Raw genomic sequence first — 16,946 nt, forward strand, 5'->3', positions numbered from 1 at the left:
TAAGATTTTATTTATTCATTATAGAGAGGGGAGAGAGAGAGAGAGAGAAGGAGGGAGGAGCAGAAAGCATCAACTCCCATATGTGCCTTGACCAGGCAAGCCCAGGGTTTTGAACCAGCAACCTCAGCATTTCCAGGTTGACACTTTATCCACTGCGCCACCACAGGTCAGCCAATTTATGATTTTAATTTGTGTTTACATAGATTCAAGTGTCCCACCGAATATATCTCCCCCAACCCCCTTATTCTCCCTAGGCCCCGCCCCTATGCCCCCTCCCCCCCAATGCTTTTCCCCCTTCCCTCTAGGATTTGTTGTCCTAATCTCTATAATGCTGTGTTATGTATATATAATTTCACCAATCCTTTTCCCTCCTCTGATCCTATCCTCTCATCCCCTTTCCCTCTGGTCCCCTTGATCCCGCCTCTGTCTCTATTCTGTTCCTCAGTTCACATTGTTCATTGGATTCCTCAAATGAGTGAGGTCATATGGTATTTTTATTTCTCTGCCTGGCTTATTTCACTTAACATAATAGTTTCCAGGTCCATCCATGTTGTTGCAAAAGGTAAGATTTCCTTCTTTCTCACGGCTGTGTAGTATTCCATTGTGTATATGTACCACAGCTTTTTAATCCACTCGTCCACTGATGTACACTTGGGCTGTTTCCAGATCTTGGCTGTTGTAAACAATGCTAGAGATGATCAAAGGTTTTTGTTTGTTTGTTTTTTAATTTTTTTATTTATTCATTTTAGAGAGGAGAGGGAGAGAGAGAGAGGAGAGACAGAGAGAGAGAAGGGGGGAAGGAGCTGGAAGCATCAACTCCCATATGTGCCTTGACCAGGCAAGCCCAGGGTTTCGAACCAGCAACCTCAGCATTTCCAGGTCGACGCTTTATCCACTGTGCCACCACAGGTCAGGCCGATCAAAGGTTTTTAAAATAAGGCTCAGAAAGTGAAAAGGTAAGACAAAAAGAAGATATTTGAAATACATATATCCAACAGGGGATTCATGTTAAGAATATATAACATCCATTAGGGCAAAAAAAAGAATATATAATGTCTTACAAACCAGTAAGAAAAATGCAGACAATCCAGTTGAAAATTTAGTTAAACCCAGCACCTCATAAAAGAGGACATCCAAATGGCCAATAAATATGTACCCTGATTTATCAATGTCACCCCATTAAAATTAATAAAAAAAAAAAAAAAGAATTTGTCTCATGGCTAATTCAGGCAGTTAGAAGAATAGTATAAGGATGCTAATTCTGCTTCTCAGGCCACATCCTGCAAAAAGGGCCCCAAGAAAATTGGTGATTTGTCTCCTCTGATTTTTCCAATTGGATTTAAAAAAAATAGGTCAGGAACACCCTGAAATGGAACTAACAATACATGGGTATAAATTTAAAGGACTTTTAGATATTGAAGCTTATGTATCTGTTATTGCTAAGCTACATTGACCTCCTTCCTGGCCCACTCATGCAGCAGCCACAGAATTACAACGTATAGGGCAGAGTAAATCCCCTCAACAAAGTTCTAGTTTTTTACATTGGGAAGATTAAGAAGGTCATTCTGGATTTTTAAAGCCTTATGTGCTCCCTAGATGGCCAGTTAATTTGTGGGGTAGAGATGTTTTGAAAAATACGGGAGCATTGCTTGTCAGTCCTAATGGTTTAGTCAGTACTCAGATGCTTGATCGGGCATTTTTGCCCACTAAGGGATTAGGGAAAGAACAGTGAGGAATTCTCACCCCCATAGAAGTGGCACCCAATACCAGAAGGTGTGGATTAGAAAATCAAAATTTAGCATAGGGCCTTGGTAGATCCTGCTACCTCAATAATGCATTGTGCAGACCCAATTACTTGGAAATCAGATAATCCTGTATGGGTAGACCAATGGCCCCTTTCTCAGGAGAAACTTGGGGCAGCTGCTCAATTGGTACAAGAGCAGCTACAGCTTGGGCACTTTGAACCATCTAATAGCCTATGGAATACACTTCCATTTTTTTTGTTTGTTTGTTTTTTAATTTTTTATTCATTTTAGAAAGAAGAGAGAGAGAGAGAAGGGGGGAGGAGCAGGAATCATCAACTCCCATATGTGCCTTGACCAGGCAAGCCCAGGGTTTCAAACCGGTGACCTCAGCATTTCCAGGTTGACGCTTTATCCACTGCACCACCACAGGTCAGGCCCACTTCCATATTTTGATCTTGTCGCCTCCTGGATTATCAAGGGGCATAGGCGACCCTTACAGTTTATAGGTTTTGAGCCTCAAAATTATTGTTGTTCTTTTTTTCAAAAGATCAACAACAATGGCTCTGGGAAACTTCCACTAAATGGCAAGTTGCTTTTGCAAATCAATGGACAACTTTATACTGAAACAGTCAACTTAAAATCAGCTCAAAGACTAGAATTATATGCCATTATCATGGCTTTTCAATATTTGCCATATTCCTCCTTTAATCTATATACAGACAGCAAATATTTACTTATGGTTGTTTCCACTATAAAGACTGCTGTCTTAGGGACAACTGCTGAGGAACTATTTCAGCAGTTCCTCCTTCTTCAAAGACCTGTATGTCAACATAGAGCTCCATGTTTTATAGGACATACTCGAGCTCACTCCGTGCTCCCTGGGGCTTTAGCACAAGGGAATGCCCTTGTTGATCAAGAAACCCAAAAGAAAATTATTTGGAGCAACCATGACAGATCGAGCAATTCAGTCTCATACTATTCATCACCAGAATGCTGCAGCCCTGTGTAAACAGTTTCAACTTTCTCGGGAAGCAGCACAGCAGATTGTTAAATCCTGTCCAAGGGGTCCTATACTACAATCTGTCCCTTCATTTGGAGTTAACCCTCAAGGACTCCTACCAGGACAACTTTGGCAAATGGATGTTACTCATATACCTTCATTTGGCAAACAGTCCTATGTCCACGTTACAGTGGATACATATTCTGGATTTATAGTAACCTCTGTCAGAACAGGAGAGGCTGCTAAGCATGTTATAGCCCATTGTCTGTATGCATTTTTCTATTATTGGATTTCCTAAACTGGTTAAACTGACAATGCTCCTGCATATGGAGCAAAAGCATTTACTGTATTTTGTCAAACCTTTCGAATTATGTGTATTTCTTACAATATTTAAAGTCAAGGTATTATTAAAGTGTACCCAGCAAATATTTTAAGGTCAATTTAAAAAAATTTAAAAGGGGGAGTCATATCCTGAGACTCCTATGGGTCTACCATATCATGCTTTTTACTTAAAAAAATTTAAATTTCTTTTGAATGCTGATGAACACGAGATGCCAAATCTTTTTCTCCTGCAAACTTCTACCTTCTTTTACTTGATCCAGCTAATAACACTGTTTTGTCTTTTTCCAAATAGCTCCAGATATGTGGGAAAGGTTTATATAAGCTGATGGGGATCCTCAAACCCCTCAGCGAGATCTTCTGAGCATGGCTTTTAAGGTACCAAGAGGCAGAAAAAGGCCAATAGAGATCAGGTGAACTACCAGCTTTTAGGATACACCCTTAAAGGCTCCAACGCCCCAAAGGGGTCTCATAGGATGCCATCTGGGTCCTGCTTCAATAGTGAATAGGAAGGTCATTGAGCTAAAGCCTGCCAGGCTTACATGCATTTGCTGTGAGGAAAAAGGGACACTGGAAGGTAGCCTTCCCCCTCTCTCCTCTAAGGGAGGGTTCAGTCTCTTCCAGCCCTGCTCCAGCCACCTATGACCTAACTTTGCCAAGAATGCTGGGGTTTGCCACTGAAGGCTGAAGGTGCCCAGGGCCATCAGCCCCATCTACGACACTGTGGATGAGCCTAGGGTATTTCTTCCAAGAAGCAGGTAAACTGATCTCATTTGCACAAGGGCCACTTAACTATGTCTTGCCTGAATAGTCAGGTTTTTTATTCTTCTCTTGAAGATCTCTGTTGTGGGTGTTGATAGTCCTATTTTCTGCTGCTTTGTTTAATATATAGTGTTTCCTTTATTCCTCCTACCTCAATGCCCCACCCATATTTCAGGCTGGGACCTACTCCTAATTTAGAGCTCTCTTTCCCCCTTTTGCCAACTTCTATTATGAATTTACCTTTGCCACCCAGCTTAGTGTATCCCAAGGTTCTCTTTACCACACCACAGTCACAGAGCTCCAGGGAAAAGCAACCTGGTCTCATCTCTCCAGGCAGAGGAGAGCAGAAGCTTCATCTCCACACATGCTGCAGATGGCTTTTCCAGTCTACCTGAATCATTACCAGCTAGAAGCAGCAGTCATTGGGACTTGGACGTGAGCTGCAAAGTATAGAATTGTGACAACAATTCCAGTGCCATGCGAACTTTTCCTGGATGTGGACTTTTCCTGGACTCCTGCTCCTTGTGACAGCTCCTAACGGACTGAACTGGGGTTGGGTTGCATTTGCAGGGATTTGGAAGGGTGTTGGTGCCAAGTTGGACTTGGTGAACTTGTTAAGGACATTACTCTTTTATGGATTCTTGCTGTATTGGCCAAGAGTTTGCTTAAAGGCTTTAATCACTGTAAAAAAAATAGAAGACTGGATAAAGAAGATGTGGCACATATACACTATGGTATACTACTCAGCCATAAGAAATGATGACATCGGATCATTTACAACAAAATGGTGGGATCTTGATAACATTATACGGAGTGAAATAAGTAAATCAGAAAAAAAACAAGAACTGCATGATTCCATACATTGATGGGACATAAAAACAAGACTAAGAGACATGGACAAGAGTGTGGTGGTTAGGGGGGGCAGGGGGAGGGAAGGAGGGAGAGGGTGAGGGGCACAAAGAAAACTAGATAGAAGGTGACAGAGGACAATCTGACTTTGGGTGATGGGTATGCAACATAATTGAATGACAAGATAACCTGGACATGTTTTCTTTGAATATATGTACCCTGATTTATTGATGTCACCTCATTAAAATTAATTTAAAAAACAATTTAAAAAATTAAAAAAAAGAAGGATATATAAATGAACAGGTGGATGTTGAATAAACAGAGAGGTAATTTTATAAAAATTAATAAACATATTGGTAGAAGATAAATTGTCATAAATATAGCAGCAAAGGATTAATATCCAGTATATATAAAGAACTCATAAATAAAAATACAACTCAATTAAAAAGTGGGAAAATAATGTGAAGACAATATGAACCACAAAAGAGGCAATAAATATATGAAAGATAGTAAATCTTACTAGTAATCAGGAAAATTACAAGTAGAATGATACAGAGTGAAAGAGATGGACTTATTCCCACATCTATGCAATCTGGTTGTTAATATTTCATACTCACTAGGTTGGCAAAATTAATTAAATTAACAATTAATTAGGTCTGATAATATCAAGTATTGGTAAGAATGTTGAACAGAAAGGAACTTAGACTTAATGTTTGGAATATATATATATATATATATATATATATATATATATATATATATATCTCAGTACAACTACTTTGGAGATTAATTCAGAAATAGAAAATGAAATTTATCTACACTTCTATGCAGACCACAACATCTCTCCACTTCAAAGATGGAAGCAGCAAGAGACACCACCATAACACAGATGTTGGTGTTCTCACGGTGTGTGTTAACCTCTGTTGTGAGTTGAATTGTGTTGCCTAAAAGGATATGCTTAAGTCCTAACCCTCAGTACCTGTAAATGTGACCTTGTTTAAAAATAGGGTCTTTGCAGATGTATTCAAGTTAAGATGAGGTCATACTGAATACTGCTCTCTCATGCCCTTGCATGCTGTTAGGCATTTCCAAGAACAGTCAGAATCCTGATGATCCAAAATCTTTGGCCTACTACCTCTGCAGGTTCCTAAAAGAGTCGTGATAAAAGCATATTCCAGGTAACGGCACCCTTGTTCTTTTATAACTACGTACCCAATAAAGTGGAATTAAAAAAATATATGCCAGTCTCTTTGATGTCATGAAGACTGTGACTCATTCTGGGTAGATTCTTTATTATAGAAAAGAGTCATTTGGGTAATTCCCTAAGTCATGTAAATGAAAAGCAGGAAGGCAGCCTTAGCCAAAGAATAGCAAGATCTTTTTTCTATGTTTCAGCAATGTTATTCAGAGTTCTAGAGACTCTTGGGGAGGGGGCAGAGCAATTTGCATAAGAAGATGAGGATTTCTAAGAGAGAAGGGACCAAGAATCCAGTGCTTTCTTTCCTAGATTTAAAATTTGTTAAATCTGTTTGAGTGGCAGGCAAGAAAGGATGCCAGTGTTCCCAAAGGTGCAATTACCTTCAAGGCAGCAAGAAGCTAGGCAGCTTATCTGGGCTCAGCACCAGAGCCTAAGGGTTCTTGGGGGTTGGGCTGGTTCTAAGGTATAAAGCCCTACAACTGAACCGGGCAGGCACAGTAGTATGTTTTGACCGTCAACAGCTAAGCATAAAGAATTAACTCAAAGAGCCATAATTTTGGTACTCTGAACTCTTGCATTGTGCAGGACCAAAGATGGCATGAGAGCAATGGGGCTAGTGGGCTGACTGGAATTTCCAGTTCTCTCTCTCTCTCTCTCTCTCTCTCTCTCTCTCTGCCTAGAATTTAGAAATAGGACTCATCACCAGGGAATAACTAGGTACCTAGGTTATTTGCCAAGTTAGAGGGATAGAGACCTCAAAAGGGAGATGGAAATTCCCTATTAAAAAATGCATTTAAGCCTGATCTGTGGTGGCGCAGTGGATAAAGAGTCGACCTGGAAATGCTGAGGTCGCCGGTTCGAAACCCTGGGCTTGCCTGGTCAAGGCACATATGGGAGTTGATGCTTCCAGCTCCTCCCCCCCTTCTCTCTCTCTGTCTCTCCCTCTCCTCTCTAAAATGAATTAAAAAAAAATGTCCTAGAAGGGACAAAAAATAAAAATAAAAAAATAAAATGCATTTAAACAGTTAATTAAAGAGAAGACAAACAGCCATTATTTATACTCTTAAGTGGTAAAGCTGGTCATAATTTTACCAGATGAATATTTGTTGACTGTCTATTATGCACTGAGTACAGTACTACCAGGCCCTAGGACTACAGTGGTGTGTGCAAAAGAGACATGGTTTCTGTCTCTTCGACCTTATAATCTTGTAAGGGAGACAGATACTAAAAGACTATAGACTGGATGAAGACTCAGTTTCTCTGCTAGCTCATCAGCTCATGAAGCCCAAATTTGGGCTGTAAAACACCAAACTTATATCTTTATCAGTTCAGAACCCGTAGCTAGCTAACTGGAGTGTCCAAGTACCCTTCCAAAATCTTAGCGAAAGAGAAGTTGATCAGCTCAGCTTAGGTTCGGTGTTTACCCTGATACAAACAGCTGCAGTTTGGGAATGAGGTGACAGTGGCCTATTACCCAATCAGTGGTGCTGTTGGAAAGTTCATCAAGGAATGAGCATGGGCAGGAGGGTGGGGTGGATAATTAAAAAGAATGGACATGCTATCCAACGCAGCTCTACATATTGTGCCCTGACAGGGATAGAGAACTGGGTCAGGTTGTGTATCCGGGATAGTGCTCTAACCAACCGAGCTATCTGTCCAGGGCAGAGCCAATATAGCTTTATGAATAAATGTTTACAATTTTTTTGAGTAGATATTCAGAAGGGGGATTTCTGGGTCACATGATAGCACTATTCTTAATTCTTTTGAGGAACTTTCATACTGTTTACTGTATTGGCTGTACCAGTTTACATTCACACTAGCAGTGTATGAGGGTTCCTTTTTCTCCACAACCACTTCCACACTTATTTCTTGTCTTATTGATAATAGCCACTCTAACAGTATGAGGTGACAGCTCATTGTGGTTTTCATTTGCATTTCCCTGATGATGTTGAGCAGTTTTTCATATATCTGTTGGGTATTGTATGTCTTCTTGGCAAAAATGTCTGTTCAGGTCCTCTGCCCATTTTTTAATTGGATTGTATGGGGTTTTTTTGTTTTAGTTGTTGAGTTGTCCGAGTTTATTATATATTTTAAATATTAGCCTCTTATTGGAGGTATTGTTTGCAAATAACTTCTTCATTCCATAGGTTGCTTTTTTGTTTTGTTGATGGTTTCTCTAGCTGTATAGACACTTTTTAGTTTGATATAATCCCACTCGTTTATTTTTCTTTTACTTCCCTTGCCTTTGAGGTCAAATGTATAAAATTCTCTCTGAGGCTAAGGTCCATAAGTTTAGTACCTGTGTTTTCTTCTATGTATTTTATTGTTTCAGATAGTATCTTTAGGTCTTTGATACATTTTTTAGTTAAATTTTTGTATGGTGTCAAATAGCACTCTAGTTTCAGTCTTTTATATATGGCTTTCTAATTTTCCCACACCATTTATTGAAGACACTTTCTTTTCACCATTATATGTATCCCTATGTTTATTCATGGTAGCCAGGACATAGAAACAACTTAAGTGTCCTTCAACAAATGATTGGATAAATAAAATGTGGTACATATATATAATGGAATACTACTCAGCCATAAGAAATGATGAAATGCTGCCATTTATGACAACATGGATGAATCTTTAGAGTATCATGCTAAGCAAAATAAGTCAAATGGAAAAGGACAAGAGTCATATGATTTCACTTATATATAGAATGTAAAATAGAAAGCAACAAATGAACAAACAAACAAAACTTATAGACACAGATAACAATATGGTAGTTAGCAAAGGGGGATGGGAGAGGTTGAAGAGCGTAATGGGGGTCAAATATATGGTAATGGAAGGAGATTAAACTTTGGGTGGTGAGCACACAATACAATATACAGATGAGGTATTATAGAACTATGCACTTGAAACTTATATAATCTTATTAACAAATGTCATCCCAATAAATTTAATTAAAAAAACAAAATTGAGTCCAAAAGTTATAGTGCAATGAAAAAGGAAAGGGAGAAATTTTGTTTAGATTTTGGACTGATATATATGATTTCATATACAGGGGGTCCTCAGGTCATGACAGTCTCGACATACAATGTTTCGAGTTTACGATTTCACTACCATAAAAACAGCCCTGGCCGGTTGGCTCAGTGGTAGAGTGTCGGCCTGGCGTGCAGGAGTCCCGGGTTCAATCCCTGGCCAGGGCACACAGGAGAAGTGCCCATCTGCTTCTCCACCCCTTCCCCCTCTCCTTCTTCTCTGTCTCTCTCTTCCCCTCCCGCAGCCAAGGCTCCATTGGAGCAAAGTTGGCCCAAGCGCTGAGGATGGCTCTGTGGCCTCTGCCTCAGGCACTAGAATGGCTCTGATTGCAACAGAGTGATGCCCCAGATGGGCAGAGCATCGCCCCCTGGTGGGCATGCAGGGTGGATCCCGGTCGGGCACATGCGGGAGTCTGTTTGACTGCCTCCCCGTTTCCAACTTCAGAAAAAAAACCCAAAACAACAACAACAAAACTTAAAACAATTGAGATGTGAGTGCTTCGGCTTAAGCCGTTAGCGTCATACTTACAGACTACGTGGACAAACTAGTTTGGTTGCATGTGGCAGAAGAATATGCAGTATTCTTCTTCTGTGGCTTAGCTGTGTTTTTATGTTCCAGATTATGATTTTACAATATGTGTTAGGATAAATAAGTGACTTAGGCTAGGTTGTGTTTTGACTTACAACAAAATTCAGGTTATATCACTGTCGTGGAAATGAAACTGTGTCATAACCCGAGGACCCCCTGTATATATTTCCAGAGTCAGAGAAGTTCACAGCTCTACAGAACTATTGATTGGAGCACAATGTACTACATACAATGCTATCAAATGAAAAGTAAAGAGAGTTGAAAAGACACCTCAAGCCCGAGCAGGAAGTGACGCATTGGATAGAGTGTCAGCCTGGGGCCCAGAGGACCCAGGTTTGAAACCCTGAGGTTGCCGGCTTGAGCACAAGCTCACCAGCTTGAGCACGGGTTGCTGGCTTGAGCGTGGGATCATAGAGGACCCCATGGTCACTGGCTTGAGTCCAAGGTTGCTGGCTTGAGCAAGGGGTTACTGGCTCTGCTGGAGTCCCTCACCCTGGTCAAGGCACATATGAGAAAGTGATCAATGAACAACTAAGGTGCCACAAAGAAATATTTATGCTTCTCATCTCTCTCTCTTCTTGTCTGTCCAAGTCTGTCCTCCCCCTCCCACAAAAAAAATAAAGACACCTCAAAATCAACATAAAAATACCTCGCTCAATCTTTTGAAAGTAGTTACCCAACACATCCTTCTTTCTAGCATTAAAACCAAAGATGTTAAAAGAAATAGTGGCCAAAATTTTTCAAATTACGTTAAAAAATATAAAACTACCTGATCAGGTGATGGCACAGTAGACAGAGCATTGAAGTGGGATGCAGAGGACACAGGTTTGAAACTCCAAAGTTGCTGGCTTGAGCACAGGCTCATGGGGTTTGAGTGCGGGCTCATCAGCTTGAGTGCAAGATTGTTGACTTGAGCATGGGATCATAGACATGACTCCATGGTCAGTGGTGTGAGCCCAAAGGTCACTAGCTTGAAGCCCAAGGTCACTTGCTCTGCTGTAGACCCTCGGTCAAGGCACATGTGAGAAAACAATCACTGAACAACTAAGGAGCTACAATGAAGAATTGATGCTTCTCATGTCTCTTCGTTCCTGTCTGTCTGTCCCTATATATGTCTCTCTCTGTTTCTCTATCACAAAAAAGAAAACTATAAAACTACAGATCCTTTTTGGGGGGCCCTGACTAAACTGTAAGCTCAAGTATTGGGACTTGGCTTAACTTAGCCTTCCGTTTTGGCTTCTCACCTTGGAGCACAGAATGTGTTAAATAATGAATGGCATAAATAAATGTGCCTGGTCTGTGGTGGTGCAGTAGATAAAGCGTCAACCTGGAATGCTGAGGTTGCTGTTTCGAAACTCGGGGCTTGCCTGGTCAAAGTACATATGGGAGTTGATGCTTCCTGCTCCTCCCCCCTTTTCTCTCTCTGTTTCTCTCTTCTCTCTAAAATGAATAAAGTCTTAAAAAGTGTTAAAAAATAAATAAATGAGCTTCATTATTTTCCAACAAATATTTGCTGCGGCCTACAGTAGAGCTAACACAGTTCTTGAAAATAGAATGTTTTCAAGCGTAAAGTTTAATTTTGAAGGAAGCTTCCGTTTCCAATAGGTTATATTGTTTCCAGCAAGAAGTCTGCTATATTCCTTATCATTGTTGAGGCAACCTACTTCTTAGTACTGTACTTTTCCTGATGTCCCATGTATTTAAAGATTTTTCTGCTCTAAATATTGGAAATGTGAATGATTCCAGCCCTACATGAGCACAAAAAAAATTTCCCCATGCTCATTTAAGATGATTATTTCCTTAGCCTTGGAAAATTTCTTTTTCTTTTTTTTTCTTTTTTTTTTTGTATTTTTCTGAAGCTGGAAACGGGGAGAGACAGTCAGACAGACTCCCGCATGCGCCCGACCGGGATCCACCCGGCACGCCCACCAGGGGCAAAGCTCTGCCCACCAGGGGGCGATGCTCTGCCCCTCCGGGGCGTTGCTCTGCCGCGACCAGAGCCACTCTAGCACCTGGGGCAGAGGCCAAGGAGCCATCCTCAGCACCCGGGCCATCTTTGCTCCAATGGAGCCTTGGCTGTGGGAGGGGAAGAGAGAGACAGAGAGGAAGGAGGGGGGGTGAAGAAGCAAACGGGCGCTTCTCCTATGTGCCCTGGCCGGGAATCGAACCCGGATCCCCCGCACGCCAGGCTGATGCTCTACCGCTGAGCCAACCGGCCAGGGCTGGAAAATTTCTTCACGTGCAGGTGCTGACCACTACTTGGCTAAAGATTGGAGAGGAACCCCATGCAGATCCCTGGAGTTCTTCCTCTGTGCAGCTCTCTCCTCTGTGTAGCTCTTCCTTCTGTAGTATTTTGCTCTATGAATTCTAGCCATCCTGCTCCCTGAATCCTCAGTTCCACCTCTTCAACTGAGGGAGAAGAACATCAAGCTTCATTTGCATCCCCTCTCCCTGCACTGTAAACTGGAAGCTCTCTTCAGTGGTCAGCTAGGGCAATTGCAGTACTCACCTCATAAGTTTCCTATCTCTCAGAGCTTACTTCTCTGTACCGCTTAATGTCCAATATCTGAAAACTTTTTTTCATAGATCTTTGTGGTTTTTAGTTGTATTAAATCTGGTCCATCATTCAATTGCGGCCAGAAGCCAATTGAAGGGCTTTATGCAGATTAAATGACATAGATGGATCTCTGTGTTAGCAAGATCATTGGTGGCTGATATGAGAGGTGGACTGGTGGTACTTGACTACAGACAAAGATATTGGCAAGGAGGATGCTGCAATTGAGACAAATGTAAGCAGCACCATGGAAACCTGGAAAAAGCACAAACTCGGCTTTTGCCAAGACAGATTTCAAGACTAGTTTCTGATTGGGAGGGGAATGGGGGTAGAACAAGGCTAGATCCTGGGCCCAAGCCAGGAGTTAAGTCACCAAAACCAGGAAACCAGATGAGAATTAAGTTTTTGACACCAATTTTGAGAAAGGGAGTAATGCAGAGACAGCTACCCAGGCAAAATCTGACATTTTGGCTCATGCACTAAAACCCTATAAATGAAATGAATGAATGAATGAATGAATGAATGAATGAATGAATGAATGCCTGTAGCAGTTACAATGTGCACGTGTTTATGCCTTATTTCTTCATTTGCATTCTAAGTCTACTACAGGCTGGGACTATAATTTTTTTTTTGTAGCTCTGATACCACTTTGGATCTGGAGGGCCCTGCAGTGCACTGGGGTCCACTCGGCCCAGAGTCTCAACAGCTTGACCTGTTCTCCCTCCCACTGGCTCCAATTTAACCTTGTCTAATGAGGCTTGGCAATGAGCCAGATCCAGAACTGGCAAGAAACCTGACTTGTCCAGGTGGCCATAAGACCACCCCCAAAAGCCAGTGTGGACCTCTGCCCCAAAGTGAAACTTCTCATAAAACATGTTCTATGTTTCTTCTCTCAGACACATACTCTTGAAATTAACATTTTGCTTCTCTTTTTCTTAAGTAGCAGTATTAGCATGGTTAATTTGCCCAGGTCTCCTGACTTTCAGTCCAATACTCTTTCTTTTTTAACTATAGCATTAACCAGCATTCATAGAAAAAGTTTACTAAGGTAATTATAAGTACTTCTTCATAAATAAAGGATGTATTCTTTTTTTTTTATAGAGACAGAGAGAGAGAGTCAGAGAGAGGGATAGACAGGGACAGACAGACAGGAACAGAGAGAGATGAGAAGCATTAATCATCAGTTTTTCGTTGGGACTCCTTAGTTGTTCATTGATTGCTTTCTCTTATGTGCCTTGACCGCGGGCCTTCAGCAGACCGAGTAACCCCTTGCTCAAGCCAGCAACCTTGGGTCCAAGCTGGTGAGCTTTGCTCAAGCCAGATGAGCCCGTGCTCAAGCTGGCGACCTCGGGGTCTCGAATCTGGGTCCTTCCGCATTCCAGTCCGACACCCTATCTACTGCGCTACCGCCTCGTCAGGCTAAAGGATGTATTCTTTTTTTAAATTCTTTTTTATTTATTTATTCATTTTAGAGGAGAGAAAGAGAGATTGAGAGAGAGAGAGAGAGAGAGAGAGAGAGAGAGAAGGGGGGAGGAGCAGGAAGCTTCAACTTCCATATGTGCCTTGACCAGGCAAGCCCAGGGTTTTGAACCGACAACCTCAGCATTCCAGGTCAACGCTTTATCCACTGCGCCACCACAGGTCAGGCTCAGGATGTATTCTTGAAAAAAGAATGCATGGTTTAAAACTGTGCAAATTGTCCTGGCCAGATAGCTTAGTTGGTCAGAGCATCATCTTGAAGCGCACAGGTTTCATCCCCAATCAGGGCACACATAGGAGCAGCTTGATGTTCCCGTCTCTTTCTCTCTCTCTCTCTCCTTCTTCTTCTTTTGCTGAAATCAATACTTATTTTTTTTAACTGTGCAAATTGGCCCTGGGATAGTTTGGTTGGTTAGAGCATAGTCTGGAAGCACAGAGGTTACTGGTTTAGTCCCAGTCAGGGCATGTACAGGAACAGACCGATGTTCCTGTCTGTCTCTCTCTTCCTCTCTTACTAAATAAATAAATAAAAATTTAAAAAACTATGTAAATCAAAATAATTTTTTTTTCAAAAAGTTATAGTAAAAGACTTTACTATGTCATTTCCACTTCAGCTAGGTAACTTTTTTTGCTATAGAAGTAACATGTGCTAACTACCCTGCAATGTACACATCCCAAATGAGGTGGCCATTATTAACATTATGATGCAGACTCTTTCATTATTTTCTCCAGGCCAACAGGAATAAATAAAACTCATGATTTCTTTTTTGTGACATAAAGAGAGACAGAGAAAGAGACAGACAGGGACAGACAGACAGGAAGGGAGAGAGATGAGAGGCATCAATTCTTCATTGTGGCACCTTAGTTGTTCATTAATTGCTTTCTCATTTGTGCCTTGACCAGGGGGGCTACAGCAGACCAAGTGACTCCTTGCTATAGCCAGCAACCTTGGACTCAAGCTAGTGACCTTGTGCTTCAAGCCAGCGACCTCTGGGCTCAAGCCAGCAACCATGCGGTCATGTCTCTGATCTCACACTCAAGCTGGTGACCTGTGCTCAAGCTGGTGAGCCTGCACTTAAACTGGCAACCTAAGGGCTTTGAATCTGGGTCTTCTGCATCCCAGTCCAACACTCTATCCAATGTGCCACCACCTGTTCAGGGTAACTCATGATTTTTAATAACTGCATAATACGTTTAGGGTGAATATACTGCAATTGATTTAATCATGACTGTATTGATAGGCATGCAGGTTGCTTGGCACTTTTCTTTCTGTAGGGTAGACTGTGAACAGCTTGGTCAGAGTAAGTATATGTAGCAGACACTGGTTGTCTAATCAGCTGGCACTCTCCTTCGTTTTTCCTGCTAAGAGAATGCTAATTTTGTGTAGGTACTAGGCAAAGAAGCTTCTTTGCAGAACCCTGATCTCAAGAAAGGTGGTCACACTTCCTGGACTATACAGAACATGTGATCTAGTTATGGTAAAATAAATGCATTGGTAAGTTTGCTAGTGGGTGTCAGGAAAAAATTGCTTTCCCTGAAAAAAGTAGAGTGGCACCTCTCTTGCTTCCTTGGCCACTGCCATTTCCTTTTTCTGCTCTTGAATGCAGCTGTGATATCTGGATTCAACAATCCATCTTGTAAGCCTAGGGAAGTAAAATGCCTAGAGTCAAAATGCCAACATGTCAAGACTGATGGAATAGTCCTGGCCAGGTAGCTCAATTGGTGGGAGCATAATCACCATATGTCAAGTTTGCACGTTCCATCGCTGGTCAGGGCACATACAAGAGTCAACCAAAGAATGCAGAGATGGGTGGAATGGTGGATTGCTCTTTCTCTCTCCCCCTTCCACTCTCTCTACAAGTTAATCAATCGATAAAAAAAAATTAGACCTCATGGGTGGGTGGGCAGTGGGATCCTGCTGATTCCTTTTGTAGGACTTTGATTCTTTCCACCCTTTTATAGTTCTCTGTGCATTTTAAACAAGAATAAACTGCCACCTGTTGTGAAATAGTTGCAAATGTAATGAGCTAGTTGCAACACTGTTGCCAGGAGGTCACTTGCAAAGTTTTACCAGGTGATCACTTGCGTCGTTGTTGTCACAACAGTCAAGTTATGAACTGTTAAGACAGCTCAAAAGCCATCTGCAAGAGGGCAACACACTAGTAAGTAGATCACAGCTGACCAGCAGTCCAAGGACATGGTGGACCGCATCGTGTGCATCCCCAAAGAGCAGGGTGTGCTGTCCTTCTGGAGGCGCACCCTGGCCAATGTCATCTGCTGCTTCTCCATGCAAGCTTTTCCAATTTGCCTTCAAGGATAAGTACAAGCCATTCTTCCTGGGGGGAATGGACAAGCACAGCCGTTCTGAAGATATACCGCTGGCAACCTGGCCTTGGGCAATGCCACTGGAGCTACCTCTCTCTGTTCTGTTCTCCCCTTGGATTTTGCCAGTACCTGTCTGGCAGCTGGTATGAGGAAATCGGGCACCATGAGGAATTCAAGGGCGTAGGAGACTGTTTGGTGAAGATGACAAGTCTGACAGCATCCGGGGCCTGTACCAGGGCTTCAAGGTCTCCATGCAAGGCATTTATCATCTACCGCCTACTACAGCATGTAGGACATGGCCAAAGGCATGCTCCCTGACCCCAAGAACACTCACATCGTGGTGAGCTGAATGATTGCCCAGATGGACACAACCATGATGGGCGTGATCTACCCCTTCAACACCGAGCGGAGAAAGTCAGGGTGCAAAGTAGTTAACATCCTGTACAGGGTGACCATGGACTGCTGGCGGAAAATCTTCAAGGATGAGGGGGGCAAGGTCTTCTTCAAGGGTGCCTGGTCCAATGTCCTTAGGCACTTGGGCCGAGCCCTTGTGCTACTCCTGTACCACGAGCTGAAGGAAGTCATCTAGGTGTGTCCCTTGCCTAGACATGGGGTCTGAGACAGCCACATAGATTACTTCATTGTTATGGACCATTGATCTTCCAGAAAGTTCAGTTTTCTTGCCCAAACAGTTCATGTGTCAAGTGCTGGGGAAGTCTCTAGAACTAGCTCACTGTGATCACAACCACTGGCACTCTGATTTTCTGCACTGATTGTGGGGAGGAGAACTCTGATATGCTCTTGGGTCCACAGGCAGGGCTGCTCCACCATGCAGGCTTAGAGCCCAGGTGCTCACAGGACTGGGCTGTGTTTATTGTTTATTTAAAGGAAATCATATTACCATTTGTACTTAAGCACTATCCTCTTTGCACAGCCAAATATTTGTGATTATGTTCTATATTGGGTGTTCTGCTGCAAACAAAACCAGACACAGAGACTCCCCTCACCCTGTAAAAAAAGAATGGTGGAATAGGGAATAGATTTTTTTTTTTTTTTTAGAGAGAGAGAGAGACAGAG

General features: G+C 42.1%; 1 pseudogene; it reads left to right on the top strand.

Moving 5' to 3' along the window:
- Nucleotides 1-8,702: 8,702 nt before the first annotated feature.
- LOC136386312 (ADP/ATP translocase 3-like) lies at nucleotides 8,703-16,458 on the top strand (annotated as a pseudogene).
- Nucleotides 16,459-16,946: the final 488 nt, after the last annotated feature.

This window comes from Saccopteryx leptura, chromosome X (assembly GCF_036850995.1).
Source record: "Saccopteryx leptura isolate mSacLep1 chromosome X, mSacLep1_pri_phased_curated, whole genome shotgun sequence".
NCBI classification, from domain to species: domain Eukaryota; kingdom Metazoa; phylum Chordata; class Mammalia; order Chiroptera; family Emballonuridae; genus Saccopteryx; species Saccopteryx leptura.